Here is a 27,479-nt window from a genome sequence, read left to right on the forward strand (position 1 = left end):
TTTTTTGCCCGGCATCGGAGCGCATGGTCGTGGAACAACTTTTTGTAGCGCGTCACGAGACGCATCTAATTCTGAAGAAAGATCGAGAAAATATTGAAAATTGACCGAGTTATGGCAGGTGAAAGAAAAAGTTTAGGTCGCGAATAACTTTTTTTGCCCGACATCGGAGCACATGGTCGTGGAAGACTTTTAGCTTGCATTTGTCGAGATCTATCCAAATCACAAAGAAAATCCAAAATCGGTCGGTAAATGACTGAGATATGGGCAAAAATAGGTTGAAACGTGGCACCGGGGTTGAACGGGGTTGAAATAGGTTGAAATAGAGGTTTTTCGCGAATAACTTTTGTGCCCTACGTCTGAGCACATGGGTGTAGAATACTTTTTGGTAGAATTTCACGAGATGTAACTAAAATAGAAGAGATTTTGGAAAAATGTTGAAAATTCACCGAGTTACATCGAAGAATAGGTGCAAATGTGAACATTTTGTATGGAAAACAACACTTGGTGCACCAAACTTTGTACCGCGAATAACTTTTTTGCCCGGCATCGGAGCGCATGGTCGTGGAACAACTTTTTGTAGCGCGTCACGAGACGCATCTAATTCTGAAGAAAGATCGAGAAAATGTTGAAAATTGGCCGAGTTATGGCAGGTGAAAGAAAAAGCTTAGGTCGCGAATAACTTTTTTGCCCGACATCGGAGCACATGGTCGTGGAAGACTTTTAGCTTGCATTTGTCGAGATCTATCCAAATCACAAAGAAAATCCAAAATCGGTCGGTAAATGACTGAGATATGGGCAAAAATAGGTTGAAACGTGGCACCGGGGTTGAACGGGGTTGAAATAGGTTGAAATAGAGGTTTTTCGCGAATAACTTTTGTGCCCTACGTCTGAGCACATGGGTGTAGAATACTTTTTGGTAGAATTTCACGAGATGTAACTAAAACAGAAGAAATTTTGGAAAAATGTTGAAAATTCACCGAGTTACATCGAAGAATAGGTGCAAATGTGAACATTTTGTATGGAAAACAACACTTGGTGCACCAAACTTTGTACCGCGAATAACTTTTTTGCCCGGCATCGGAGCGCATGGTCGTGGAACAACTTTTTGTAGCGCGTCACGAGACGCATCTAATTCTGAAGAAAGATCGAGAAAATGTTGAAAATTGGCCGAGTTATGGCAGGTGAAAGAAAAAGCTTAGGTCGCGAATAACTTTTTTGCCCGACATCGGAGCACATGGTCGTGGAAGACTTTTAGCTTGCATTTGTCGAGATCTATCCAAATCACAAAGAAAATCCAAAATCGGTCGGTAAATGACTGAGATATGGGCAAAAATAGGTTGAAACGTGGCACCGGGGTTGAACGGGGTTGAAATAGGCACCTTACTCGGTGGACACAAATCGGTACATAAAACAGGTTTTTCGCGAATAACTTTTGTGCCCTACGTCTGAGCACATGGGTGTAGAATACTTTTTGGTAGAATTTCACGAGATGTAACTAAAACAGAAGAAATTTTGGAAAAATGTTGAAAATTCACCGAGTTACATCGAAGAATAGGTGCAAATGTGAACATTTTGTATGGAAAACAACAGTTGGTGCACCAAACTTTGTACCGCGAATAACTTTTTTGCCCGGCATCGGAGCGCATGGTCGTGGAACAACTTTTTGTAGCGCGTCACAAGACGCATCTAATTCTGAAGAAAGATCGAGAAAATGTTGAAAATTGGCCGAGTTATGGCAGGTGAAAGAAAAAGCTTAGGTCGCGAATAACTTTTTTGCCCGACATCGGAGCACATGGTCGTGGAAGACTTTTAGCTTGCATTTGTCGAGATCTATCCAAATCACAAAGAAAATCCAAAATCGGTCGGTAAATGACTGAGATATGGGCAAAAATAGGTTGAAACGTGGCACCGGGGTTGAACGGGGTTGAAATAGGTTGAAATAGAGGTTTTTCGCGAATAACTTTTGTGCCCTACGTCTGAGCACATGGGTGTAGAATACTTTTTGGTAGAATTTCACGAGATGTAACTAAAACAGAAGAAATTTTGGAAAAATGTTGAAAATTCACCGAGTTACATCGAAGAATAGGTGCAAATGTGAACATTTTGTATGGAAAACAACAGTTGGTGCACCAAACTTTGTACCGCGAATAACTTTTTTGCCCGGCATCGGAGCGCATGGTCGTGGAACAACTTTTTGTAGCGCGTCACAAGACGCATCTAATTCTGAAGAAAGATCGAGAAAATGTTGAAAATTGGCCGAGTTATGGCAGGTGAAAGAAAAAGCTTAGGTCGCGAATAACTTTTTTGCCCGACATCGGAGCACATGGTCGTGGAAGACTTTTAGCTTGCATTTGTCGAGATCTATCCAAATCACAAAGAAAATCCAAAATCGGTCGGTAAATGACTGAGATATGGGCAAAAATAGGTTGAAACGTGGCACCGGGGTTGAACGGGGTTGAAATAGGTTGAAATAGAGGTTTTTCGCGAATAACTTTTGTGCCCTACGTCTGAGCACATGGGTGTAGAATACTTTTTGGTAGAATTTCACGAGATGTAACTAAAACAGAAGAAATTTTGGAAAAATGTTGAAAATTCACCGAGTTACATCGAAGAATAGGTGCAAATGTGAACATTTTGTATGGAAAACAACAGTTGGTGCACCAAACTTTGTACCGCGAATAACTTTTTTGCCCGGCATCGGAGCGCATGGTCGTGGAACAACTTTTTGTAGCGCGTCACAAGACGCATCTAATTCTGAAGAAAGATCGAGAAAATGTTGAAAATTGGCCGAGTTATGGCAGGTGAAAGAAAAAGCTTAGGTCGCGAATAACTTTTTTGCCCGACATCGGAGCACATGGTCGTGGAAGACTTTTAGCTTGCATTTGTCGAGATCTATCCAAATCACAAAGAAAATCCAAAATCGGTCGGTAAATGACTGAGATATGGGCAAAAATAGGTTGAAACGTGGCACCGGGGTTGAACGGGGTTGAAATAGGTTGAAATAGAGGTTTTTCGCGAATAACTTTTGTGCCCTACGTCTGAGCACATGGGTGTAGAATACTTTTTGGTAGAATTTCACGAGATGTAACTAAAACAGAAGAAATTTTGGAAAAATGTTGAAAATTCACCGAGTTACATCGAAGAATAGGTGCAAATGTGAACATTTTGTATGGAAAACAACAGTTGGTGCACCAAACTTTGTACCGCGAATAACTTTTTTGCCCGGCATCGGAGCGCATGGTCGTGGAACAACTTTTTGTAGCGCGTCACAAGACGCATCTAATTCTGAAGAAAGATCGAGAAAATGTTGAAAATTGGCCGAGTTATGGCAGGTGAAAGAAAAAGCTTAGGTCGCGAATAACTTTTTTGCCCGACATCGGAGCACATGGTCGTGGAAGACTTTTAGCTTGCATTTATCGAGATCTATCCAAATCACAAAGAAAATCCAAAATCGGTCGGTAAATGACTGAGATATGGGCAAAAATAGGTTGAAACGTGGCACCGGGGTTGAACGGGGTTGAAATAGGTTGAAATAGAGGTTTTTCGCGAATAACTTTTGTGCCCTACGTCTGAGCACATGGGTGTAGAATACTTTTTGGTAGAATTTCACGAGATGTAACTAAAACAGAAGAAATTTTGGAAAAATGTTGAAAATTCACCGAGTTACATCGAAGAATAGGTGCAAATGTGAACATTTTGTATGGAAAACAACAGTTGGTGCACCAAACTTTGTACCGCGAATAACTTTTTTGCCCGGCATCGGAGCGCATGGTCGTGGAACAATTTTTTGTAGCGCGTCACAAGACGCATCTAATTCTGAAGAAAGATCGAGAAAATATTGAAAATTGACCGAGTTATGGCAGGTGAAAGAAAAAGTTTAGGTCGCGAATAACTTTTTTGCCCGACATCGGAGCACATGGTCGTGGAAGACTTTTAGCTTGCATTTGTCGAGATCTATCCAAATCACAAAGAAAATCCAAAATCGGTCGGTAAATGACTGAGATATGGGCAAAAATAGGTTGAAACGTGGCACCGGGGTTGAACGGGGTTGAAATAGGTTGAAATAGAGGTTTTTCGCGAATAACTTTTGTGCCCTACGTCTGAGCACATGGGTGTAGAATACTTTTTGGTAGAATTTCACGAGATGTAACTAAAACAGAAGAAATTTTGGAAAAATGTTGAAAATTCACCGAGTTACATCGAAGAATAGGTGCAAATGTGAACATTTTGTATGGAAAACAACAGTTGGTGCACCAAACTTTGTACCGCGAATAACTTTTTTGCCCGGCATCGGAGCGCATGGTCGTGGAACAATTTTTTGTAGCGCGTCACAAGACGCATCTAATTCTGAAGAAAGATCGAGAAAATATTGAAAATTGGCCGAGTTATGGCAGGTGAAAGAAAAAGCTTAGGTCGCGAATAACTTTTTTGCCCGACATCGGAGCACATGGTCGTGGAAGACTTTTAGCTTGCATTTGTCGAGATCTATCCAAATCACAAAGAAAATCCAAAATCGGTCGGTAAATGACTGAGATATGGGCAAAAATAGGTTGAAACGTGGCACCGGGGTTGAACGGGGTTGAAATAGGTTGAAATAGAGGTTTTTCGCGAATAACTTTTGTGCCCTACGTCTGAGCACATGGGTGTAGAATACTTTTTGGTAGAATTTCACGAGATGTAACTAAAACAGAAGAAATTTTGGAAAAATGTTGAAAATTCACCGAGTTACATCGAAGAATAGGTGCAAATGTGAACATTTTGTATGGAAAACAACAGTTGGTGCACCAAACTTTGTACCGCGAATAACTTTTTTGCCCGGCATCGGAGCGCATGGTCGTGGAACAACTTTTTGTAGCGCGTCACAAGACGCATCTAATTCTGAAGAAAGATCGAGAAAATGTTGAAAATTGGCCGAGTTATGGCAGGTGAAAGAAAAAGCTTAGGTCGCGAATAACTTTTTTGCCCGACATCGGAGCACATGATCGTGGAAGACTTTTAGCTTGCATTTGTCGAGATCTATCCAAATCACAAAGAAAATCCAAAATCGGTCGGTAAATGACTGAGATATGGGCAAAAATAGGTTGAAACGTGGCACCGGGGTTGAACGGGGTTGAAATAGGTTGAAATAGAGGTTTTTCGCGAATAACTTTTGTGCCCTACGTCTGAGCACATGGGTGTAGAATACTTTTTGGTAGAATTTCACGAGATGTAACTAAAACAGAAGAAATTTTGGAAAAATGTTGAAAATTCACCGAGTTACATCGAAGAATAGGTGCAAATGTGAACATTTTGCATGGAAGACAACACTTGGTGCACCAAACTTTGTACCGCGAATAACTTTTTTGCCCGGCATCGGAGCGCATGGTCGTGGAACAACTTTTTGTAGCGCGTCACGAGACGCATCTAATTCTGAAGAAAGATCGAGAAAATATTGAAAATTGACCGAGTTATGGCAGGTGAAAGAAAAAGTTTAGGTCGCGAATAACTTTTTTGCCCGACATCGGAGCACATGGTCGTGGAAGACTTTTAGCTTGCATTTGTCGAGATCTATCCAAATCACAAAGAAAATCCAAAATCGGTCGGTAAATGACTGAGATATGGGCAAAAATAGGTTGAAACGTGGCACCGGGGTTGAACGGGGTTGAAATAGGTTGAAATAGAGGTTTTTCGCGAATAACTTTTGTGCCCTACGTCTGAGCACATGGGTGTAGAATACTTTTTGGTAGAATTTCACGAGATGTAACTAAAACAGAAGAAATTTTGGAAAAATGTTGAAAATTCACCGAGTTACATCGAAGAATAGGTGCAAATGTGAACATTTTGTATGGAAAACAACAGTTGGTGCACCAAACTTTGTACCGCGAATAACTTTTTTGCCCGGCATCGGAGCGCATGGTCGTGGAACAACTTTTTTGTAGCGCGTCACAAGACGCATCTAATTCTGAAGAAAGTCGAGAAAATATTGAAAATTGACCGAGTTATGGCAGGTGAAAGAAAAAGTTTAGGTCGCGAATAACTTTTTTGCCCGACATCGGAGCACATGGTCGTGGAAGACTTTTAGCTTGCATTTGTCGAGATCTATCCAAATCACAAAGAAAATCCAAAATCGGTCGGTAAATGACTGAGATATGGGCAAAAATAGGTTGAAACGTGGCACCGGGGTTGAACGGGGTTGAAATAGGTTGAAATAGAGGTTTTTCGCGAATAACTTTTGTGCCCTACGTCTGAGCACATGGGTGTAGAATACTTTTTGGTAGAATTTCACGAGATGTAACTAAAACAGAAGAAATTTTGGAAAAATGTTGAAAATTCACCGAGTTACATCGAAGAATAGGTGCAAATGTGAACATTTTGTATGGAAAACAACACTTGGTGCACCAAACTTTGTACCGCGAATAACTTTTTTGCCCGGCATCGGAGCGCATGGTCGTGGAACAACTTTTTGTAGCGCGTCACAAGACGCATCTAATTCTGAAGAAAGATTGAGAAAATGTTGAAAATTGGCCGAGTTATGGCAGGTGAAAGAAAAAGCTTAGGTCGCGAATAACTTTTTTGCCCGACATCGGAGCACATGGTCGTGGAAGACTTTTAGCTTGCATTTGTCGAGATCTATCCAAATCACAAAGAAAATCCAAAATCGGTCGGTAAATGACTGAGATATGGGCAAAAATAGGTTGAAACGTGGCACCGGGGTTGAACGGGGTTGAAATAGGCACCTTACTCGGTGGACACAAATCGGTACATAAAACAGGTTTTTCGCGAATAACTTTTGTGCCCTACGTCTGAGCACATGGGTGTAGAATACTTTTTGGTAGAATTTCACGAGATGTAACTAAAACAGAAGAAATTTTGGAAAAATGTTGAAAATTCACCGAGTTACATCGAAGAATAGGTGCAAATGTGAACATTTTGCATGGAAGACAACACTTGGTGCACCAAACTTTGTACCGCGAATAACTTTTTTGCCCGGCATCGGAGCGCATGGTTGTGGAACAACTTTTTGTAGCGCGTCACGAGACGCATCTAATTCTGAAGAAAGATCGAGAAAATATTGAAAATTGACCGAGTTATGGCAGGTGAAAGAAAAAGTTTAGGTCGCGAATAACTTTTTTGCCCGACATCGGAGCACATGGTCGTGGAAGACTTTTAGCTTGCATTTGTCGAGATCTATCCAAATCACAAAGAAAATCCAAAATCGGTCGGTAAATGACTGAGATATGGGCAAAAATAGGTTGAAACGTGGCACCGGGGTTGAACGGGGTTGAAATAGGTTGAAATAGAGGTTTTTCGCGAATAACTTTTGTGCCCTACGTCTGAGCACATGGGTGTAGAATACTTTTTGGTAGAATTTCACGAGATGTAACTAAAACAGAAGAAATTTTGGAAAAATGTTGAAAATTCACCGAGTTACATCGAAGAATAGGTGCAAATGTGAACATTTTGCATGGAAGACAACACTTGGTGCACCAAACTTTGTACCGCGAATAACTTTTTTGCCCGGCATCGGAGCGCATGGTCGTGGAACAACTTTTTGTAGCGCGTCACGAGACGCATCTAATTCTGAAGAAAGATCGAGAAAATATTGAAAATTGACCGAGTTATGGCAGGTGAAAGAAAAAGTTTAGGTCGCGAATAACTTTTTTGCCCGACATCGGAGCACATGGTCGTGGAAGACTTTTAGCTTGCATTTGTCGAGATCTATCCAAATCACAAAGTAAATCCAAAATCGGTCGGTAAATGACTGAGATATGGGCAAAAATAGGTTGAAACGTGGCACCGGGGTTGAACGGGGTTGAAATAGGTTGAAATAGAGGTTTTTCGCGAATAACTTTTGTGCCCTACGTCTGAGCACATGGGTGTAGAATACTTTTTGGTAGAATTTCACGAGATGTAACTAAAACAGAAGAAATTTTGGAAAAATGTTGAAAATTCACCGAGTTACATCGAAGAATAGGTGCAAATGTGAACATTTTGCATGGAAGACAACACTTGGTGCACCAAACTTTGTACCGCGAATAACTTTTTTGCCCGGCATCGGAGCGCATGGTCGTGGAACAACTTTTTGTAGCGCGTCACGAGACGCATCTAATTCTGAAGAAAGATCGAGAAAATATTGAAAATTGACCGAGTTATGGCAGGTGAAAGAAAAAGTTTAGGTCGCGAATAACTTTTTTGCCCGACATCGGAGCACATGGTCGTGGAAGACTTTTAGCTTGCATTTGTCGAGATCTATCCAAATCACAAAGAAAATCCAAAATCGGTCGGTAAATGACTGAGATATGGGCAAAAATAGGTTGAAACGTGGCACCGGGGTTGAACGGGGTTGAAATAGGTTGAAATAGAGGTTTTTCGCGAATAACTTTTGTGCCCTACGTCTGAGCACATGGGTGTAGAATACTTTTTGGTAGAATTTCACGAGATGTAACTAAAACAGAAGAAATTTTGGAAAAATGTTGAAAATTCACCGAGTTACATCGAAGAATAGGTGCAAATGTGAACATTTTGTATGGAAAACAACAGTTGGTGCACCAAACTTTGTACCGCGAATAACTTTTTTGCCCGGCATCGGAGCGCATGGTGGTGGAACAACTTTTTGTAGCGCGTCACAAGACGCATCTAATTCTGAAGAAAGTCGAGAAAATATTGAAAATTGACCGAGTTATGGCAGGTGAAAGAAAAAGTTTAGGTCGCGAATAACTTTTTTGCCCGACATCGGAGCACATGGTCGTGGAAGACTTTTAGCTTGCATTTGTCGAGATCTATCCAAATCACAAAGAAAATCCAAAATCGGTCGGTAAATGACTGAGATATGGGCAAAAATAGGTTGAAACGTGGCACCGGGGTTGAACGGGGTTGAAATAGGTTGAAATAGAGGTTTTTCGCGAATAACTTTTGTGCCCTACGTCTGAGCACATGGGTGTAGAATACTTTTTGGTAGAATTTCACGAGATGTAACTAAAACAGAAGAAATTTTGGAAAAATGTTGAAAATTCACCGAGTTACATCGAAGAATAGGTGCAAATGTGAACATTTTGTATGGAAAACAACACTTGGTGCACCAAACTTTGTACCGCGAATAACTTTTTTGCCCGGCATCGGAGCGCATGGTCGTGGAACAACTTTTTGTAGCGCGTCACGAGACGCATCTAATTCTGAAGAAAGATCGAGAAAATGTTGAAAATTGGCCGAGTTATGGCAGGTGAAAGAAAAAGCTTAGGTCGCGAATAACTTTTTTGCCCGACATCGGAGCACATGGTCGTGGAAGACTTTTAGCTTGCATTTGTCGAGATCTATCCAAATCACAAAGAAAATCCAAAATCGGTCGGTAAATGACTGAGATATGGGCAAAAATAGGTTGAAACGTGGCACCGGGGTTGAACGGGGTTGAAATAGGCACCTTACTCGGTGGACACAAATCGGTACACAAAACAGGTTTTTCGCGAATAACTTTTGTGCCCTACGTCTGAGCACATGGGTGTAGAATACTTTTTGGTAGAATTTCACGAGATGTAACTAAAACAGAAGAAATTTTGGAAAAATGTTGAAAATTCACCGAGTTACATCGAAGAATAGGTGCAAATGTGAACATTTTGTATGGAAAACAACACTTGGTGCACCAAACTTTGTACCGCGAATAACTTTTTTGCCCGGCATCGGAGCGCATGGTCGTGGAACAACTTTTTGTAGCGCGTCACGAGACGCATCTAATTCTGAAGAAAGATCGAGAAAATGTTGAAAATTGGCCGAGTTATGGCAGGTGAAAGAAAAAGCTTAGGTCGCGAATAACTTTTTTGCCCGACATCGGAGCACATGGTCGTGGAAGACTTTTAGCTTGCATTTGTCGAGATCTATCCAAATCACAAAGAAAATCCAAAATCGGTCGGTAAATGACTGAGATATGGGCAAAAATAGGTTGAAACGTGGCACCGGGGTTGAACGGGGTTGAAATAGGCACCTTACTCGGTGGACACAAATCGGTACATAAAACAGGTTTTTCGCGAATAACTTTTGTGCCCTACGTCTGAGCACATGGGTGTAGAATACTTTTTGGTAGAATTTCACGAGATGTAACTAAAACAGAAGAAATTTTGGAAAAATGTTGAAAATTCACCGAGTTACATCGAAGAATAGGTGCAAATGTGAACATTTTGTATGGAAAACAACACTTGGTGCACCAAACTTTGTACCGCGAATAACTTTTTTGCCCGGCATCGGAGCGCATGGTCGTGGAACAACTTTTTGTAGCGCGTCACGAGACGCATCTAATTCTGAAGAAAGATCGAGAAAATATTGAAAATTGACCGAGTTATGGCAGGTGAAAGAAAAAGTTTAGGTCGCGAATAACTTTTTTGCCCGACATCGGAGCACATGGTCGTGGAAGACTTTTAGCTTGCATTTGTCGAGATCTATCCAAATCACAAAGAAAATCCAAAATCGGTCGGTAAATGACTGAGATATGGGCAAAAATAGGTTGAAACGTGGCACCGGGGTTGAACGGGGTTGAAATAGGTTGAAATAGAGGTTTTTCGCGAATAACTTTTGTGCCCTACGTCTGAGCACATGGGTGTAGAATACTTTTTGGTAGAATTTCACGAGATGTAACTAAAACAGAAGAAATTTTGGAAAAATGTTGAAAATTCACCGAGTTACATCGAAGAATAGGTGCAAATGTGAACATTTTGTATGGAAAACAACAGTTGGTGCACCAAACTTTGTACCGCGAATAACTTTTTTGCCCGGCATCGGAGCGCATGGTCGTGGAACAACTTTTTGTAGCGCGTCACAAGACGCATCTAATTCTGAAGAAAGATCGAGAAAATGTTGAAAATTGGCCGAGTTATGGCAGGTGAAAGAAAAAGCTTAGGTCGCGAATAACTTTTTTGCCCGACATCGGAGCACATGGTCGTGGAAGACTTTTAGCTTGCATTTGTCGAGATCTATCCAAATCACAAAGAAAATCCAAAATCGGTCGGTAAATGACTGAGATATGGGCAAAAATAGGTTGAAACGTGGCACCGGGGTTGAACGGGGTTGAAATAGGTTGAAATAGAGGTTTTTCGCGAATAACTTTTGTGCCCTACGTCTGAGCACATGGGTGTAGAATACTTTTTGGTAGAATTTCACGAGATGTAACTAAAACAGAAGAAATTTTGGAAAAATGTTGAAAATTCACCGAGTTACATCGAAGAATAGGTGCAAATGTGAACATTTTGTATGGAAAACAACAGTTGGTGCACCAAACTTTGTACCGCGAATAACTTTTTTGCCCGGCATCGGAGCGCATGGTCGTGGAACAACTTTTTGTAGCGCGTCACAAGACGCATCTAATTCTGAAGAAAGATCGAGAAAATGTTGAAAATTGGCCGAGTTATGGCAGGTGAAAGAAAAAGCTTAGGTCGCGAATAACTTTTTTGCCCGACATCGGAGCACATGGTCGTGGAAGACTTTTAGCTTGCATTTGTCGAGATCTATCCAAATCACAAAGAAAATCCAAAATCGGTCGGTAAATGACTGAGATATGGGCAAAAATAGGTTGAAACGTGGCACCGGGGTTGAACGGGGTTGAAATAGGCACCTTACTCGGTGGACACAAATCGGTACATAAAACAGGTTTTTCGCGAATAACTTTTGTGCCCTACGTCTGAGCACATGGGTGTAGAATACTTTTTGGTAGAATTTCACGAGATGTAACTAAAACAGAAGAAATTTTGGAAAAATGTTGAAAATTCACCGAGTTACATCGAAGAATAGGTGCAAATGTGAACATTTTGTATGGAAAACAACACTTGGTGCACCAAACTTTGTACCGCGAATAACTTTTTTGCCCGGCATCGGAGCGCATGGTCGTGGAACAACTTTTTGTAGCGCGTCACGAGACGCATCTAATTCTGAAGAAAGATCGAGAAAATATTGAAAATTGACCGAGTTATGGCAGGTGAAAGAAAAAGTTTAGGTCGCGAATAACTTTTTTGCCCGACATCGGAGCACATGGTCGTGGAAGACTTTTAGCTTGCATTTGTCGAGATCTATCCAAATCACAAAGTAAATCCAAAATCGGTCGGTAAATGACTGAGATATGGGCAAAAATAGGTTGAAACGTGGCACCGGGGTTGAACGGGGTTGAAATAGGTTGAAATAGAGGTTTTTCGCGAATAACTTTTGTGCCCTACGTCTGAGCACATGGGTGTAGAATACTTTTTGGTAGAATTTCACGAGATGTAACTAAAACAGAAGAAATTTTGGAAAAATGTTGAAAATTCACCGAGTTACATCGAAGAATAGGTGCAAATGTGAACATTTTGCATGGAAGACAACACTTGGTGCACCAAACTTTGTACCGCGAATAACTTTTTTGCCCGGCATCGGAGCGCATGGTCGTGGAACAACTTTTTGTAGCGCGTCACGAGACGCATCTAATTCTGAAGAAAGATCGAGAAAATGTTGAAAATTGACCGAGTTATGGCAGGTGAAAGAAAAAGTTTAGGTCGCGAATAACTTTTTTTGCCCGACATCGGAGCACATGGTCGTGGAAGACTTTTAGCTTGCATTTGTCGAGATCTATCCAAATCACAAAGAAAATCCAAAATCGGTCGGTAAATGACTGAGATATGGGCAAAAATAGGTTGAAACGTGGCACCGGGGTTGAACGGGGTTGAAATAGGTTGAAATAGAGGTTTTTCGCGAATAACTTTTGTGCCCTACGTCTGAGCACATGGGTGTAGAATACTTTTTGGTAGAATTTCACGAGATGTAACTAAAATAGAAGAGATTTTGGAAAAATGTTGAAAATTCACCGAGTTACATCGAAGAATAGGTGCAAATGTGAACATTTTGTATGGAAAACAACACTTGGTGCACCAAACTTTGTACCGCGAATAACTTTTTTGCCCGGCATCGGAGCGCATGGTCGTGGAACAACTTTTTGTAGCGCGTCACGAGACGCATCTAATTCTGAAGAAAGATCGAGAAAATGTTGAAAATTGGCCGAGTTATGGCAGGTGAAAGAAAAAGCTTAGGTCGCGAATAACTTTTTTGCCCGACATCGGAGCACATGGTCGTGGAAGACTTTTAGCTTGCATTTGTCGAGATCTATCCAAATCACAAAGAAAATCCAAAATCGGTCGGTAAATGACTGAGATATGGGCAAAAATAGGTTGAAACGTGGCACCGGGGTTGAACGGGGTTGAAATAGGTTGAAATAGAGGTTTTTCGCGAATAACTTTTGTGCCCTACGTCTGAGCACATGGGTGTAGAATACTTTTTGGTAGAATTTCACGAGATGTAACTAAAACAGAAGAAATTTTGGAAAAATGTTGAAAATTCACCGAGTTACATCGAAGAATAGGTGCAAATGTGAACATTTTGTATGGAAAACAACACTTGGTGCACCAAACTTTGTACCGCGAATAACTTTTTTGCCCGGCATCGGAGCGCATGGTCGTGGAACAACTTTTTGTAGCGCGTCACGAGACGCATCTAATTCTGAAGAAAGATCGAGAAAATGTTGAAAATTGGCCGAGTTATGGCAGGTGAAAGAAAAAGCTTAGGTCGCGAATAACTTTTTTGCCCGACATCGGAGCACATGGTCGTGGAAGACTTTTAGCTTGCATTTGTCGAGATCTATCCAAATCACAAAGAAAATCCAAAATCGGTCGGTAAATGACTGAGATATGGGCAAAAATAGGTTGAAACGTGGCACCGGGGTTGAACGGGGTTGAAATAGGCACCTTACTCGGTGGACACAAATCGGTACATAAAACAGGTTTTTCGCGAATAACTTTTGTGCCCTACGTCTGAGCACATGGGTGTAGAATACTTTTTGGTAGAATTTCACGAGATGTAACTAAAACAGAAGAAATTTTGGAAAAATGTTGAAAATTCACCGAGTTACATCGAAGAATAGGTGCAAATGTGAACATTTTGTATGGAAAACAACAGTTGGTGCACCAAACTTTGTACCGCGAATAACTTTTTTGCCCGGCATCGGAGCGCATGGTCGTGGAACAACTTTTTGTAGCGCGTCACAAGACGCATCTAATTCTGAAGAAAGATCGAGAAAATGTTGAAAATTGGCCGAGTTATGGCAGGTGAAAGAAAAAGCTTAGGTCGCGAATAACTTTTTTGCCCGACATCGGAGCACATGGTCGTGGAAGACTTTTAGCTTGCATTTGTCGAGATCTATCCAAATCACAAAGAAAATCCAAAATCGGTCGGTAAATGACTGAGATATGGGCAAAAATAGGTTGAAACGTGGCACCGGGGTTGAACGGGGTTGAAATAGGTTGAAATAGAGGTTTTTCGCGAATAACTTTTGTGCCCTACGTCTGAGCACATGGGTGTAGAATACTTTTTGGTAGAATTTCACGAGATGTAACTAAAACAGAAGAAATTTTGGAAAAATGTTGAAAATTCACCGAGTTACATCGAAGAATAGGTGCAAATGTGAACATTTTGTATGGAAAACAACAGTTGGTGCACCAAACTTTGTACCGCGAATAACTTTTTTGCCCGGCATCGGAGCGCATGGTCGTGGAACAACTTTTTGTAGCGCGTCACAAGACGCATCTAATTCTGAAGAAAGATCGAGAAAATGTTGAAAATTGGCCGAGTTATGGCAGGTGAAAGAAAAAGCTTAGGTCGCGAATAACTTTTTTGCCCGACATCGGAGCACATGGTCGTGGAAGACTTTTAGCTTGCATTTGTCGAGATCTATCCAAATCACAAAGAAAATCCAAAATCGGTCGGTAAATGACTGAGATATGGGCAAAAATAGGTTGAAACGTGGCACCGGGGTTGAACGGGGTTGAAATAGGTTGAAATAGAGGTTTTTCGCGAATAACTTTTGTGCCCTACGTCTGAGCACATGGGTGTAGAATACTTTTTGGTAGAATTTCACGAGATGTAACTAAAACAGAAGAAATTTTGGAAAAATGTTGAAAATTCACCGAGTTACATCGAAGAATAGGTGCAAATGTGAACATTTTGTATGGAAAACAACAGTTGGTGCACCAAACTTTGTACCGCGAATAACTTTTTTGCCCGGCATCGGAGCGCATGGTCGTGGAACAACTTTTTGTAGCGCGTCACAAGACGCATCTAATTCTGAAGAAAGATCGAGAAAATGTTGAAAATTGGCCGAGTTATGGCAGGTGAAAGAAAAAGCTTAGGTCGCGAATAACTTTTTTGCCCGACATCGGAGCACATGGTCGTGGAAGACTTTTAGCTTGCATTTGTCGAGATCTATCCAAATCACAAAGAAAATCCAAAATCGGTCGGTAAATGACTGAGATATGGGCAAAAATAGGTTGAAACGTGGCACCGGGGTTGAACGGGGTTGAAATAGGTTGAAATAGAGGTTTTTCGCGAATAACTTTTGTGCCCTACGTCTGAGCACATGGGTGTAGAATACTTTTTGGTAGAATTTCACGAGATGTAACTAAAACAGAAGAAATTTTGGAAAAATGTTGAAAATTCACCGAGTTACATCGAAGAATAGGTGCAAATGTGAACATTTTGTATGGAAAACAACAGTTGGTGCACCAAACTTTGTACCGCGAATAACTTTTTTGCCCGGCATCGGAGCGCATGGTCGTGGAACAACTTTTTGTAGCGCGTCACAAGACGCATCTAATTCTGAAGAAAGATCGAGAAAATGTTGAAAATTGGCCGAGTTATGGCAGGTGAAAGAAAAAGCTTAGGTCGCGAATAACTTTTTTGCCCGACATCGGAGCACATGGTCGTGGAAGACTTTTAGCTTGCATTTATCGAGATCTATCCAAATCACAAAGAAAATCCAAAATCGGTCGGTAAATGACTGAGATATGGGCAAAAATAGGTTGAAACGTGGCACCGGGGTTGAACGGGGTTGAAATAGGTTGAAATAGAGGTTTTTCGCGAATAACTTTTGTGCCCTACGTCTGAGCACATGGGTGTAGAATACTTTTTGGTAGAATTTCACGAGATGTAACTAAAACAGAAGAAATTTTGGAAAAATGTTGAAAATTCACCGAGTTACATCGAAGAATAGGTGCAAATGTGAACATTTTGTATGGAAAACAACAGTTGGTGCACCAAACTTTGTACCGCGAATAACTTTTTTGCCCGGCATCGGAGCGCATGGTCGTGGAACAATTTTTTGTAGCGCGTCACAAGACGCATCTAATTCTGAAGAAAGATCGAGAAAATATTGAAAATTGGCCGAGTTATGGCAGGTGAAAGAAAAAGCTTAGGTCGCGAATAACTTTTTTGCCCGACATCGGAGCACATGGTCGTGGAAGACTTTTAGCTTGCATTTGTCGAGATCTATCCAAATCACAAAGAAAATCCAAAATCGGTCGGTAAATGACTGAGATATGGGCAAAAATAGGTTGAAACGTGGCACCGGGGTTGAACGGGGTTGAAATAGGTTGAAATAGAGGTTTTTCGCGAATAACTTTTGTGCCCTACGTCTGAGCACATGGGTGTAGAATACTTTTTGGTAGAATTTCACGAGATGTAACTAAAACAGAAGAAATTTTGGAAAAATGTTGAAAATTCACCGAGTTACATCGAAGAATAGGTGCAAATGTGAACATTTTGTATGGAAAACAACAGTTGGTGCACCAAACTTTGTACCGCGAATAACTTTTTTGCCCGGCATCGGAGCGCATGGTCGTGGAACAACTTTTTGTAGCGCGTCACAAGACGCATCTAATTCTGAAGAAAGATCGAGAAAATGTTGAAAATTGGCCGAGTTATGGCAGGTGAAAGAAAAAGCTTAGGTCGCGAATAACTTTTTTGCCCGACATCGGAGCACATGATCGTGGAAGACTTTTAGCTTGCATTTGTCGAGATCTATCCAAATCACAAAGAAAATCCAAAATCGGTCGGTAAATGACTGAGATATGGGCAAAAATAGGTTGAAACGTGGCACCGGGGTTGAACGGGGTTGAAATAGGTTGAAATAGAGGTTTTTCGCGAATAACTTTTGTGCCCTACGTCTGAGCACATGGGTGTAGAATACTTTTTGGTAGAATTTCACGAGATGTAACTAAAACAGAAGAAATTTTGGAAAAATGTTGAAAATTCACCGAGTTACATCGAAGAATAGGTGCAAATGTGAACATTTTGCATGGAAGACAACACTTGGTGCACCAAACTTTGTACCGCGAATAACTTTTTTGCCCGGCATCGGAGCGCATGGTCGTGGAACAACTTTTTGTAGCGCGTCACGAGACGCATCTAATTCTGAAGAAAGATCGAGAAAATATTGAAAATTGACCGAGTTATGGCAGGTGAAAGAAAAAGTTTAGGTCGCGAATAACTTTTTTGCCCGACATCGGAGCACATGGTCGTGGAAGACTTTTAGCTTGCATTTGTCGAGATCTATCCAAATCACAAAGAAAATCCAAAATCGGTCGGTAAATGACTGAGATATGGGCAAAAATAGGTTGAAACGTGGCACCGGGGTTGAACGGGGTTGAAATAGGTTGAAATAGAGGTTTTTCGCGAATAACTTTTGTGCCCTACGTCTGAGCACATGGGTGTAGAATACTTTTTGGTAGAATTTCACGAGATGTAACTAAAACAGAAGAAATTTTGGAAAAATGTTGAAAATTCACCGAGTTACATCGAAGAATAGGTGCAAATGTGAACATTTTGTATGGAAAACAACAGTTGGTGCACCAAACTTTGTACCGCGAATAACTTTTTTGCCCGGCATCGGAGCGCATGGTCGTGGAACAACTTTTTGTAGCGCGTCACAAGACGCATCTAATTCTGAAGAAAGTCGAGAAAATATTGAAAATTGACCGAGTTATGGCAGGTGAAAGAAAAAGTTTAGGTCGCGAATAACTTTTTTGCCCGACATCGGAGCACATGGTCGTGGAAGACTTTTAGCTTGCATTTGTCGAGATCTATCCAAATCACAAAGAAAATCCAAAATCGGTCGGTAAATGACTGAGATATGGGCAAAAATAGGTTGAAACGTGGCACCGGGGTTGAACGGGGTTGAAATAGGTTGAAATAGAGGTTTTTCGCGAATAACTTTTGTGCCCTACGTCTGAGCACATGGGTGTAGAATACTTTTTGGTAGAATTTCACGAGATGTAACTAAAACAGAAGAAATTTTGGAAAAATGTTGAAAATTCACCGAGTTACATCGAAGAATAGGTGCAAATGTGAACATTTTGTATGGAAAACAACACTTGGTGCACCAAACTTTGTACCGCGAATAACTTTTTTGCCCGGCATCGGAGCGCATGGTCGTGGAACAACTTTTTGTAGCGCGTCACAAGACGCATCTAATTCTGAAGAAAGATTGAGAAAATGTTGAAAATTGGCCGAGTTATGGCAGGTGAAAGAAAAAGCTTAGGTCGCGAATAACTTTTTTGCCCGACATCGGAGCACATGGTCGTGGAAGACTTTTAGCTTGCATTTGTCGAGATCTATCCAAATCACAAAGAAAATCCAAAATCGGTCGGTAAATGACTGAGATATGGGCAAAAATAGGTTGAAACGTGGCACCGGGGTTGAACGGGGTTGAAATAGGCACCTTACTCGGTGGACACAAATCGGTACATAAAACAGGTTTTTCGCGAATAACTTTTGTGCCCTACGTCTGAGCACATGGGTGTAGAATACTTTTTGGTAGAATTTCACGAGATGTAACTAAAACAGAAGAAATTTTGGAAAAATGTTGAAAATTCACCGAGTTACATCGAAGAATAGGTGCAAATGTGAACATTTTGCATGGAAGACAACACTTGGTGCACCAAACTTTGTACCGCGAATAACTTTTTTGCCCGGCATCGGAGCGCATGGTTGTGGAACAACTTTTTGTAGCGCGTCACGAGACGCATCTAATTCTGAAGAAAGATCGAGAAAATATTGAAAATTGACCGAGTTATGGCAGGTGAAAGAAAAAGTTTAGGTCGCGAATAACTTTTTTGCCCGACATCGGAGCACATGGTCGTGGAAGACTTTTAGCTTGCATTTGTCGAGATCTATCCAAATCACAAAGAAAATCCAAAATCGGTCGGTAAATGACTGAGATATGGGCAAAAATAGGTTGAAACGTGGCACCGGGGTTGAACGGGGTTGAAATAGGTTGAAATAGAGGTTTTTCGCGAATAACTTTTGTGCCCTACGTCTGAGCACATGGGTGTAGAATACTTTTTGGTAGAATTTCACGAGATGTAACTAAAACAGAAGAAATTTTGGAAAAATGTTGAAAATTCACCGAGTTACATCGAAGAATAGGTGCAAATGTGAACATTTTGCATGGAAGACAACACTTGGTGCACCAAACTTTGTACCGCGAATAACTTTTTTGCCCGGCATCGGAGCGCATGGTCGTGGAACAACTTTTTGTAGCGCGTCACGAGACGCATCTAATTCTGAAGAAAGATCGAGAAAATATTGAAAATTGACCGAGTTATGGCAGGTGAAAGAAAAAGTTTAGGTCGCGAATAACTTTTTTGCCCGACATCGGAGCACATGGTCGTGGAAGACTTTTAGCTTGCATTTGTCGAGATCTATCCAAATCACAAAGAAAATCCAAAATCGGTCGGTAAATGACTGAGATATGGGCAAAAATAGGTTGAAACGTGGCACCGGGGTTGAACGGGGTTGAAATAGGTTGAAATAGAGGTTTTTCGCGAATAACTTTTGTGCCCTACGTCTGAGCACATGGGTGTAGAATACTTTTTGGTAGAATTTCACGAGATGTAACTAAAATAGAAGAAATTTTGGAAAAATGTTGAAAATTCACCGAGTTACATCGAAGAATAGGTGCAAATGTGAACATTTTGTATGGAAAACAACACTTGGTGCACCAAACTTTGTACCGCGAATAACTTTTTTGCCCGGCATCGGAGCGCATGGTCGTGGAACAACTTTTTGTAGCGCGTCACAAGACGCATCTAATTCTGAAGAAAGATCGAGAAAATGTTGAAAATTGGCCGAGTTATGGCAGGTGAAAGAAAAAGCTTAGGTCGCGAATAACTTTTTTGCCCGACATCGGAGCACATGGTCGTGGAAGACTTTTAGCTTGCATTTATCGAGATCTATCCAAATCACAAAGAAAATCCAAAATCGGTCGGTAAATGACTGAGATATGGGCAAAAATAGGTTGAAACGTGGCACCGGGGTTGAACGGGGTTGAAATAGGTTGAAATAGAGGTTTTTCGCGAATAACTTTTGTGCCCTACGTCTGAGCACATGGGTGTAGAATACTTTTTGGTAGAATTTCACGAGATGTAACTAAAACAGAAGAAATTTTGGAAAAATGTTGAAAATTCACCGAGTTACATCGAAGAATAGGTGCAAATGTGAACATTTTGTATGGAAAACAACAGTTGGTGCACCAAACTTTGTACCGCGAATAACTTTTTTGCCCGGCATCGGAGCGCATGGTCGTGGAACAACTTTTTGTAGCGCGTCACAAGACGCATCTAATTCTGAAGAAAGATCGAGAAAATATTGAAAATTGACCGAGTTATGGCAGGTGAAAGAAAAAGTTTAGGTCGCGAATAACTTTTTTGCCCGACATCGGAGCACATGGTCGTGGAAGACTTTTAGCTTGCATTTGTCGAGATCTATCCAAATCACAAAGAAAATCCAAAATCGGTCGGTAAATGACTGAGATATGGGCAAAAATAGGTTGAAACGTGGCACCGGGGTTGAACGGGGTTGAAATAGGTTGAAATAGAGGTTTTTTCGCGAATAACTTTTGTGCCCTACGTCTGAGCACATGGGTGTAGAATACTTTTTGGTAGAATTTCACGAGATGTAACTAAAACAGAAGAAATTTTGGAAAAAATGTTGAAAATTCACCGAGTTACATCGAAGAATAGGTGCAAATGTGAACATTTTGTATGGAAAACAACAGTTGGTGCACCAAACTTTGTACCGCGAATAACTTTTTTGCCCGGCATCGGAGCGCATGGTCGTGGAACAACTTTTTGTAGCGCGTCACAAGACGCATCTAATTCTGAAGAAAGATCGAGAAAATATTGAAAATTGGGCCGAGTTATGGCAGGTGAAAGAAAAAGCTTAGGTCGCGAATAACTTTTTTGCCCGACATCGGAGCACATGGTCGTGGAAGACTTTTAGCTTGCATTTGTCGAGATCTATCCAAATCACAAAGAAAAATCCAAAATCGGTCGGTAAATGACTGAGATATGGGCAAAAATAGGTTGAAACGTGGCACCGGGGTTGAACGGGGTTGAAATGGCACCTTACTCGGTGGACACAAATCGGTACATAAAACAGGTTTTTCGCGAATAACTTTTGTGCCCTACGTCTGAGCACATGGGTGTAGAATACTTTTTGGTAGAATTTCACGAGATGTAACTAAAACAGAAGAAATTTTGGAAAAATGTTGAAAATTCACCGAGTTACATCGAAGAATAGGTGCAAATGTGAACATTTTGTATGGAAAACAACACTTGGTGCACCAAACTTTGTACCGCGAATAACTTTTTTGCCCGGCATCGGAGCGCATGGTCGTGGAACAACTTTTTGTAGCGCGTCACGAGACGCATCTAATTCTGAAGAAAGATTGAGAAAATGTTGAAAATTGGCCGAGTTATGGCAGGTGAAAGAAAAAGCTTAGGTCGCGAATAACTTTTTTGCCCGACATCGGAGCACATGGTCGTGGAAGACTTTTAGCTTGCATTTGTCGAGATCTATCCAAATCACAAAGAAAATCCAAAATCGGTCGGTAAATGACTGAGATATGGGCAAAAATAGGTTGAAACGTGGCACCGGGGTTGAACGGGGTTGAAATAGGTTGAAATAGAGGTTTTTCGCGAATAACTTTTGTGCCCTACGTCTGAGCACATGGGTGTAGAATACTTTTTGGTAGAATTTCACGAGATGTAACTAAAACAGAAGAAATTTTGGAAAAATGTTGAAAATTCACCGAGTTACATCGAAGAATAGGTGCAAATGTGAACATTTTGTATGGAAAACAACAGTTGGTGCACCAAACTTTGTACCGCGAATAACTTTTTTGCCCGGCATCGGAGCGCATGGTCGTGGAACAACTTTTTGTAGCGCGTCACAAGACGCATCTAATTTTGAAGAAAGATCGAGAAAATGTTGAAAATTGGCCGAGTTATGGCAGGTGAAAGAAAAAGCTTAGGTCGCGAATAACTTTTTTGCCCGACATCGGAGCACATGGTCGTGGAAGACTTTTAGCTTGCATTTGTCGAGATCTATCCAAATCACAAAGAAAATCCAAAATCGGTCGGTAAATGACTGAGATATGGGCAAAAATAGGTTGAAACGTGGCACCGGGGTTGAACGGGGTTGAAATAGGCACCTTACTCGGTGGACACAAATCGGTACATAAAACAGGTTTTTCGCGAATAACTTTTGTGCCCTACGTCTGAGCACATGGGTGTAGAATACTTTTTGGTAGAATTTCACGAGATGTAACTAAAACAGAAGAAATTTTGGAAAAATGTTGAAAATTCACCGAGTTACATCGAAGAATAGGTGCAAATGTGAACATTTTGTATGGAAAACAACAGTTGGTGCACCAAACTTTGTACCGCGAATAACTTTTTTGCCCGGCATCGGAGCGCATGGTCGTGGAACAACTTTTTGTAGCGCGTCACGAGACGCATCTAATTCTGAAGAAAGATCGAGAAAATGTTGAAAATTGGCCGAGTTATGGCAGGTGAAAGAAAAAGCTTAGGTCGCGAATAACTTTTTTGCCCGACATCGGAGCACATGGTCGTGGAAGACTTTTAGCTTGCATTTGTCGAGATCTATCCAAATCACAAAGAAAATCCAAAATCGGTCGGTAAATGACTGAGATATGGGCAAAAATAGGTTGAAACGTGGCACCGGGGTTGAACGGGGTTGAAATAGGTTGAAATAGAGGTTTTTCGCGAATAACTTTTGTGCCCTACGTCTGAGCACATGGGTGTAGAATACTTTTTGGTAGAGTTTCACGAGATGTAACTAAAACAGAAGAAATTTTGGAAAAATGTTGAAAATTCACCGAGTTACATCGAAGAATAGGTGCAAATGTGAACATTTTGTATGGAAAACAACAGTTGGTGCACCAAACTTTGTACCGCGAATAACTTTTTTGCCCGGCATTGGAGCGCATGGTCGTGGAACAACTTTTTGTAGCGCGTCACAAGACGCATCTAATTTTGAAGAAAGATCGAGAAAATGTTGAAAATTGGCCGAGTTATGGCAGGTGAAAGAAAAAGCTTAGGTCGCGAATAACTTTTTTGCCCGACATCGGAGCACATGGTCGTGGAAGACTTTTAGCTTGCATTTGTCGAGATCTATCCAAATCACAAAGAAAATCCAAAATCGGTCGGTAAATGACTGAGATATGGGCAAAAATAGGTTGAAACGTGGCACCGGGGTTGAACGGGGTTGAAATAGGCACCTTACTCGGTGGACACAAATCGGTACATAAAACAGGTTTTTCGCGAATAACTTTTGTGCCCTACGTCTGAGCACATGGGTGTAGAATACTTTTTGGTAGAATTTCACGAGATGTAACTAAAACAGAAGAAATTTTGGAAAAATGTTGAAAATTCACCGAGTTACATCGAAGAATAGGTGCAAATGTGAACATTTTGCATGGAAGACAACACTTGGTGCACCAAACTTTGTACCGCGCATAACTTTTTTGCCCGGCATCGGAGCGCATGGTCGTGGAACAACTTTTTGTAGCGCGTCACGAGACGCATCTAATTCTGAAGAAAGATCGAGAAAATGTTGAAAATTGGCCGAGTTATGGCAGGTGAAAGAAAAAGCTTAGGTCGCGAATAACTTTTTTGCCCGACATTGGAGCACATGGTCGTGGAAGACTTTTAGCTTGCATTTGTCGAGATCTATCCAAATCACAAAGAAAATCCAAAATCGGTCGGTAAATGACTGAGATATGGGCAAAAATAGGTTGAAACGTGGCACCGGGGTTGAACGGGGTTGAAATAGGTTGAAATAGAGGTTTTTCGCGAATAACTTTTGTGCCCTACGTCTGAGCACATGGGTGTAGAATACTTTTTGGTAGAATTTCACGAGATGTAACTAAAACAGAAGAAATTTTGGAAAAATGTTGAAAATTCACCGAGTTACATCGAAGAATAGGTGCAAATGTGAACATTTTGTATGGAAAACAACAGTTGGTGCACCAAACTTTGTACCGCGAATAACTTTTTTGCCCGGCATCGGAGCACATGGTCGTGGAAGACTTTTAGCTTGCATTTGTCGAGATCTATCCAAATCACAAAGAAAATCCAAAATCGGTCGGTAAATGACTGAGATATGGGCAAAAATAGGTTGAAACGTGGCACCGGGGTTGAACGGGGTTGAAATAGGTTGAAATAGAGGTTTTTCGCGAATAACTTTTGTGCCCTACGTCTGAGCACATGGGTGTAGAATACTTTTTGGTAGAATTTCACGAGATGTAACTAAAACAGAAGAAATTTTGGAAAAATGTTGAAAATTCACCGAGTTACATCGAAGAATAGGTGCAAATGTGAACATTTTGTATGGAAAACAACAGTTGGTGCACCAAACTTTGTACCGCGAATAACTTTTTTGCCCGGCATCGGAGCGCATGGTTGTGGAACAACTTTTTGTAGCGCGTCACAAGACGCATCCAATTTTGAAGAAAGATCGAGAAAATGTTGAAAATTGGCCGAGTTATGGCAGGTGAAAGAAAAAGCTTAGGTCGCGAATAACTTTTTTGCCCGACATCGGAGCACATGGTCGTGGAAGACTTTTAGCTTGCATTTGTCGAGATCTATCCAAATCACAAAGAAAATCCAAAATCGGTCGGTAAATGACTGAGATATGGGCAAAAATAGGTTGAAACGTGGCACCGGGGTTGAACGGGGTTGAAATAGGTTGAAATAGAGGTTTTTCGCGAATAACTTTTGTGCCCTACGTCTGAGCACATGGGTGTAGAATACTTTTTGGTAGAATTTCACGAGATGTAACTAAAACAGAAGAAATTTTGGAAAAATGTTGAAAATTCACCGAGTTACATCGAAGAATAGGTGCAAATGTGAACATTTTGTATGGAAAACAACAGTTGGTGCACCAAACTTTGTACCGCGAATAACTTTTTTGCCCGGCATCGAAGCGCATGGTCGTGGAACAACTTTTTGTAGCGCGTCACGAGACGCATCTAATTCTGAAGAAAGATCGAGAAAATGTTGAAAATTGGCCGAGTTATGGCAGGTGAAAGAAAAAGCTTAGGTCGCGAATAACTTTTTTGCCCGACATCGGAGCACATGGTCGTGGAAGACTTTTAGCTTGCATTTGTCGAGATCTATCCAAATCACAAAGAAAATCCAAAATCGGTCGGTAAATGACTGAGATATGGGCAAAAATAGGTTGAAACGTGGCACCGGGGTTGAACGGGGTTGAAATAGGTTGAAATAGAGGTTTTTCGCGAATAACTTTTGTGCCCTACGTCTGAGCACATGGGTGTAGAATACTTTTTGGTAGAATTTCACGAGATGTAACTAAAACAGAAGAAATTTTGGAAAAATGTTGAAAATTCACCGAGTTACATCGAAGAATAGGTGCAAATGTGAACATTTTGCATGGAAGACAACACTTGGTGCACCAAACTTTGTACCGCGAATAACTTTTTTGCCCGGCATCGGAGCGCATGGTCGTGGAACAACTTTTTGTAGCGCGTCACGAGACGCATCTAATTCTGAAGAAAGATCGAGAAAATGTTGAAAATTGGCCGAGTTATGGCAGGTGAAAGAAAAAGCTTAGGTCTCGAATAACTTTTTTGCCCGACATCGGAGCACATGGTCGTGGAAGACTTTTAGCTTGCATTTGTCGAGATCTATCCAAATCACAAAGAAAATCCAAAATCGGTCGGTAAATGACTGAGATATGGGCAAAAATAGGTTGAAACGTGGCACCGGGGTTGAACGGGGTTGAAATAGGTTGAAATAGAGGTTTTTCGCGAATAACTTTTGTGCCCTACGTCTGAGCACATGGGTGTAGAATACTTTTTGGTAGAATTTCACGAGATGTAACTAAAACAGAAGAAATTTTGGAAAAATGTTGAAAATTCACCGAGTTACATCGAAGAATAGGTGCAAATGTGAACATTTTGTATGGAAAACAACAGTTGGTGCACCAAACTTTGTACCGCGAATAACTTTTTTGCCCGGCATCGGAGCGCATGGTCGTGGAACAACTTTTTGTAGCGCGTCACGAGACGCATCTAATTCTGAAGAAAGATCGAGAAAATGTTGAAAATTGACCGAGTTATGGCAGGTGACAGAAAAAGCTTAGGTCGCGAATAACTTTTTTGCCCGACATCGGAGCACATGGTCGTGGAAGACTTTTAGCTTGCATTTATCGAGATCTATCCAAATCACAAAGAAAATCCAAAATCGGTCGGTAAATGACTGAGATATAGTCAAAAATAGAAATTGAAATGCGAATCGCGAGAAATCAGCCTGAAGGTAGGCAATTCGTATAAGCCATTCAAAGTATTAGAAGCTACTTTTTCGAATAACTTTTTCCACAGACAACTTAGCACATCGGCGTAGAATAACTTTTGGTAGCTGATGAGCAGATCTTTCCAAATATGTGTTACAATTGAAGATCCATTGGAAACTGACCGAGTTATAAGCATCCAAAGTGGCAAAATGAGGAATTTTTTTGGAAAAGTTGAGAAAATGTTAAGTCTTTGTACCTCGAATAACTTTTTCCACAGACAACTTAGCACATCGGCGTAGAATAACTTTTGGTAGCTAATGACCAGATCTATCCAAATATGTGCTACAATTGAAGATCCATTGGAAACTGACCGAGTTATAAGCATCCAAAGTGGCAAAATGAGGAATTTTTTTGGAAAAGTTGAGAAAATGTTAAGTCTTTGTACCTCGAATAACTTTTTCCACAGACAACTTAGCACATCGACGTAGAATAACTTTTGGTAGCTAATGACCAGATCTATCCAAATATGTGCTACAATTGAAGATCCATTGGAAACTGACCGAGTTATAAGCATCCAAAGTGGCAAAATGAGGAATTTTTTTGGAAAAGTTGAGAAAATGTTAAGTCTTTGTACCTCGAATAACTTTTTCCACAGACAACTTAGCACATCGGCGTAGAATAACTTTTGGTAGCTGATGACCAGATCTATCCAAATATGTGCTACAATTGAAGATCCATTGGAAACTGACCGAGTTATAAGCATCCAAAGTGGCAAAATGGGTAAAATTTTACGGGGCAAAGCCAAGGGTAATTTTTTTTATCCCTCTAATAACTTCTAGCACAGACATTGAATCGCTTTGTGATGTATGGATGAAATGTAGCAAACAGTTGGAACTACCCATAAAATCTTAAAGATTGACGATCCAATGTATAGAACCGGAGTAATGTGCGATACTTGGTGAAAAATCGAGTGAAAAATTAACCATAAACAGTTTTTGGCCCATAACTCGAATACTAGACATCGGAAGGGGGGGTCGTAGAACGATTTT

The sequence above is a fragment of the Anopheles funestus genome, assembly GCF_943734845.2.
Source record: "Anopheles funestus chromosome X unlocalized genomic scaffold, idAnoFuneDA-416_04 X_unloc_28, whole genome shotgun sequence".
NCBI classification, from domain to species: Eukaryota; Metazoa; Arthropoda; class Insecta; order Diptera; family Culicidae; genus Anopheles; species Anopheles funestus.